Here is a 5,957-nt window from a genome sequence, read left to right as displayed (position 1 = left end):
ACATCATTCTTCTTACCTACAAAGCTCTTAATGGTCAGGCACCATCTTATCTTAAAGAGCTCATAGTACCTTACTACCCCACCAGAGCACTGCGCTCCCAGAATGCAGGGTTACTTGTGGTTCCTAGAGTCTCCAAAAGTAGACTAGGAGCTAGAGCGTTCAGCTATCAAGCTCCTCTCCTGTGGAACCAGGTTCCAGTTTGGGTTCAGGAGGCAGACACCATCTCCACATTTAAGAGTAGGCTTAAGACTTTCCTCTTTGATAAAGCTTATAGTTAGGCCTGGCTCAGGTAGTCCTGAACCATCCCTTAGTTATGCTGCTATAGGCCTAGACTGCCGGGGGATTTCCCATGATGCACTGAGCTCCTCTCTCCTCTACTTTCTCTCCCTCTGTATGCAACCTTATCCCATTATTGCATGTTACTAACACAACTTCTCCCCTTTCTGGTAGTTTTGTGCTTTCTCGTCTCTCTCCTCTCTCCTATCACTTCCTGCAGGTTTTCTGGCTCTGGAGCTGTGGAGTCTGGATCTGTGGCTGCGGGTCTCCTGCTGCCCCTGTGTTCCTGCTCGACACCCTCTGCTGCAACGACTGTTGTTATTATTGTTATTATAGTCATTAAAATTACGATTGTTACCATTAAAACTATATATCACTATATATACTAAATATCTGTACCATTTTTCATTTAGTCTATAGCAACATTACCTTCACTGTCTGTACCTCTGTGTATATATTGTGTAGTCTCTCTCTCTCTCTCTCTCCCTCCCTCCCCAACCGGTCGAGGCAGATGGCCGCCCACCCTGAGCCATGGTTCTGCTCGAGGTTTCTGCCTCTTAAAAGGAAGTTTTTCCTTGCCTCTGTCGCCTAGTGCTTGCTCTTGGTGGGAACTGTTGGGCTTTCTTTAAATATCATCACAGAGTACGGTCTAGACCTGCTCTTTTATGAAAAGCGCTGTGAGATAACTGTTGTTGTGATTTGGCGCTATATAAATAAAATTGAATAAAATTGAATTGAATTGAAAACCAAACAAAGGCGAGTTGAGTGAAAGGGCCTCTGCTCAGACTAGCTTGGTTTGAGGGCGTGCCTGACCCCGCTAGCCGCTTGACAAGCTTTATGACACATTTTCTTTGTGACGTCACAAGTAAAGGAAGTGAAGGGCTGGACTACAAACGAGCTGTTTTCAAGCGGTTCAGAGCAGAGATTGCTGTGGGAGATGGAAACTCCCTCTGGGCTGGACTTTGGGCTTTTTCACTTTGCAAACCTGTTACATGCACAAAAAAGATATATAACTCAATAAAGGAGAGGGGAAAAGACAAAAAGCATAATACCACCTCTTTAAAGGATAGAAATCTTCCTGCAATGGTACTTTACGTTGGCATTGGAAATTGGGTGCAGAATCCTAAAAATACAAAATTAGTGCAAGAAGTGCGACCTTTAATAAATTACTTCTTTAATTTATCAATTGTCAAAGCAGTTTTTTTGATCAGCTAATCAATTAATCAACTTATCATTTCAGCGCTTGTTCTCTGTGTGTATTCAACTATCATTTGATAGTCAAACAAGAATTTGCAAAAACATAATCACTTGACATTTACTTCTGGTAATGAGTATCTTGAAAAACAAACAAGAATCAGTTCTTCAGGAAACAAGTTTGGTGCCAAGTCTATTTTTTATGTCAAAATGTCTAGAGTACTGTGATTGCTTTTGGAATTACTGACCCAGATGAAACTTGATTAAAGTTAATTGCTCCCCAGCGTGCTATGACCAAGCATGACAGATTGCATTGCTAGCTACGTACATTCACATTTACGCCCACATAGCCTACTGTGAGTGAATACCTCTGTGGGCGCTGCCAAGTGGGATTGCAGATGAGGGCTAATGTGAAAGCTATATATCATGTTTTGATCACTATATTCTTGAGAGCTACTCAGTGGGAACTGATGATAAACTGCTGAAAACCCACATAATCTTTCATTGAGCCTGGAAGCATTACAGTGTCTTTCTTGATAGGAGAGAGATTATTTAATGTTCAAAAGTAATGACCTACAAATACAGGTTACAGGTCAGAGTAGGTATTTTATTCTTGTTTTCAACCACATCTCTCACACACAAAGATCAAATTCCATCTCAGTTCACTCAAAACATTCTCATCTCACCTTTGAGAATTCATGCAGATATACGGTAGATCCCCTCACTTGCATAAGAGAAGTGCATTATGCATAAACTATGTGAATAAAAACAAGTGCAAATTTGATCATTTGATTAGGCTGGGATAATGTGATGGTCATTAAATATTCAGAGACTGTGTCCTCTATTCTCTGCTCTGAATTCATGTAAACATTCTCACCACAGTGTTATGTCTGTTACAATAATATCCACTCAATTAAATCCAACTATGCAAGATGATGGCTGCTATTTTATTTTTTTCAAATAGAGAAAAGTCTGCATAATCTGTAATAACAACTACAGGGCAGACAGCATGAACACATAAAACACAGCTGAGATCAGTATATTTGGGGAACAAACAGTCAAAAGACAAAAGGATGAAAAAAGAGTAAGGGATTAAGATAAAAGATACTGTGTACTATGTATTTACCTTTTAATTATATTCTTTCATTTCAATTCATTGTGTTGTTTTGGTGCATTTTAAATGATCTTCTCCTGGTGGTGAATACAGTTACATTTGTAAATTAAACACCTCCCTCTAGCAGTCATAAACAACAAAGACAACACATTCTCCAACTTGCAAAGAATTAGCAAAAACAAAGAAATGCAGTCTGAGGTGAAAAGGGGAATAAAACCCAGCTACAGTGATGCTTTTGCTTTAAAAGACAATGATGAAGAATACATCTGCATTGATCAGATATGTTTTTCATTATTATTTCCTCATATCACTCATTCTCCCTAAAAAGGACACAATTTTATTTATTATTCTGACTAATGTTTTGACTGATAGGTAACTTATTGATGGTGTCAGTAGTATCACAACAAGGAAAGCTAAAGGAAGATAAAAAATGTAAAATGTCAATACGAATTTGAAATATGCATTTTTGGAAACACTTTATAGGCTAAACAATAATCCTGTCAGGTCTGTCCTTGCATTGTCATACCTGACTATGCACTTTGTTTTAGTGTTGAAACAGCACAAAGAGAAATGTCCACAATTAGCAATTATGAGGATGAACCAAAGGTATTGCTTGGTATGTATGTCAGCTACAATATGTGGCATTATTTGGACTAATTAAAAGTACATGTCAGACTGTAAGAACAGACATACAGGAGAGAAGGCAATATTTTAAATGAAGTAGTAGTATAGTAGTATAAAGAATTTCAAGATTATTATTAATTTATTAATTTGATATTTTATTAGCTCATATCTTCTCCTTTTAAAGTCAAGCTTTCAATATTCACTGAGTGAGTGGTCACTGTGTATTTAACTGATTTCCCAGCCCCTAAACTCTACCACTCTCTTGAATGACTGCTATATTCTTTAATTACTGAAGGCTCTTCAGCAATTCAATTCAGTAAAACAATGCCATTGCACTTTGAATATTAATGCAACAAAGTAATTTATTTTTCTCTCTCTAAACTTTTTAGTGTCTTTGTTTGTGCTTGTCACAACTGTGGGACATAGGAATCAGGGAAACTCCCTTTCAACTAAACAGGACCTTGAAGTATCCTCAAGCAGGACAGTAAAGCTCTATACCTGCTCCTGGGTGGCTTTTCTGATGATGACCTTGACCTCTGGTTGCCGTGTGTAAGGGGACAAGTAAAAGGAACATTTCCATTTACATGCATAATCTTATTCCATACACCATTTCCAACTATTATAGTTGGCATTATTGGAATATGACATTCTTCATACAATTCAAACCAACTATAAAGGGAAAAGAGTTTTGGTCCCTAAAAAAAGAGAAAATATAGTTATCGTTAGCCTGCAAAATTCAATTTTCAGTAAAGCTGTTCAGCTGTTTATTAAACTGCATTTTCATTGCAAAACCATGTAAGGCACAGTGATCAACAACCCACATAGAATGGCCTGTAAAACAGTGTTTAAGAATCTCTACTGCCTAAGATGCACTTCGATTTAATGAGGAACCTCTGACACAGTTCTAATGAATGACAGCTTCAATTGCTCATTGATGTAAAATAAAACATACACTTGCTGTGAATTGTGAAAACAAATTAGCATAGTGTAGGAAAAATGTTAGCCATAGTCATTTTGACGTGTGATTTTTCAGCATATTCTGACAGTATTTAAGCCTGGTGCAGACAACATTGTCTTGCTATAATTTGCTTTTCACAGTCAAAATGGAATCCATGTTCCTTCCTGTCATGACAAGTTCTATCTCACACAGGCTCCGCCCTCTACTGGACTCTATGGGTACTACCTCCTCCAATAACACGCACGCACTTGCCCACTGAAATTTTATCATGCACGTAGCCGACCAATAGGACGTCGCTACCGATACGTGCGTGACGTATAAATAGCAGTGTCCCTACTTCCTCAGCATCCTTTTTTCTTCAGCAAACGGCAAACTGCTTTCTGGTACTGAATTCACCACTTCCACCGATGGAGTCGCCACTTCTAGAAAATTATCTTTGCACTCGGGCGAGGTGACCCATGTCCTGCCCAGACGAGTCCAGGCCCCCCTGCCAGCCGACCTGCGGCTGGGGAAGGGAGTGACTGGCCAAGTGACCGTTATGGAGGGAGAGAGGCCTGCTGAAGCTGCCACAATCCCCCGTCTGGTGTTCAAGATGCCATTGTTTTACATGTGCTGCTTGTGTAAAACTATGGTAAGGCTTTTGAGAATGTGGAAACCGTTTTTGAGTAAAACATGTTAATTACATTCCTCAAAGAGCTAAGTTAACTCCTGGGGTGAGGCTAAGGGTTCGCCCTGCGGCCTTGTGTTCACAAAGCCACTGTTCTAACATGTGCTGCTTGTGTGTACACTGTGGTTATGCCTGTGAATGTTAAACTCTTTATTAGAAACACATTACATTCACATTACACATTACAAGTGGTAATTCCCCACCACCCACCCCATCTCATTGAGATAGCCGCAGCTAGGCTAGTCTGCTATAGCCGGAGAGAGACAGCCAAAGTCAGGTCTCTCTCGGTATAGGGGGACGAAAGAGATCGCTCGCTGCTTCGGTTGCTTTCGTTTCCTCCACGAGCGGCTCGTAGTGCCTGTTGCAGCAGGCGAGGCTGTCTACCCTGCTGCTGCTTCACATGGAAGCTGTGAGCTTGAGGCTGACATCAAACGTTCAAGGACACCACGGCCTTTTTCGATTGCAGCCCTTGGAAAAAGTCTAAGCCTTATTTATTTAAAAACAAATAAATAAATAAATAAAATAAAAAGAAGGGTGACAGAGAGGGACAGAGGCTGATACACACCACAAGACATCCTCTCTCCGTTATGTGTCCAGCATGCATTTATTTGTGTTTCATGTGCTGCTGTGTAGACACTGAAAATGCTGTGAATGTTCAACTGATTAAATACACTCACCTAAAGGATTATTAGGAACACCATACTAATACTGTGTTTGACCCCTTTCGCCTTCAGAACTGCCTTAATTCTACGTGGCATTGATTCAACAAGGTGCTGAAAGCATTCTTTAGAAATGTTGGCCCATATTGATGGATAGCATCTTGCAGTTGATGGAGATTTGTGGGATGCACATCCAGGGCACCAAGCTCCCGTTCCACCACATCCCAAAGATGCTCTATTGGGTTGAGATCTGGTGACTGTGGGGGCCATTTTAGTACAGTGAACTCATTGTCATGTTCAAGAAACCACTTTGAAATGATTCGAGCTTTGTGACATGGTGCATTATCCTGCTGGAAGTAGCCATCAGAGGATGGGTACATGGTGGCCATAAAGGGATGGACATGGTCAGAAACAATGCTCAGGTAGGCCGTGGCATTTAAACGATGCCCAATTGGCACTAAGGGG

The sequence above is a fragment of the Micropterus dolomieu genome, linkage group LG05, assembly GCF_021292245.1.
Source record: "Micropterus dolomieu isolate WLL.071019.BEF.003 ecotype Adirondacks linkage group LG05, ASM2129224v1, whole genome shotgun sequence".
Taxonomy (NCBI): Eukaryota; Metazoa; Chordata; class Actinopteri; order Centrarchiformes; family Centrarchidae; genus Micropterus; species Micropterus dolomieu.
This window is presented reverse-complemented; position numbering follows the sequence as displayed.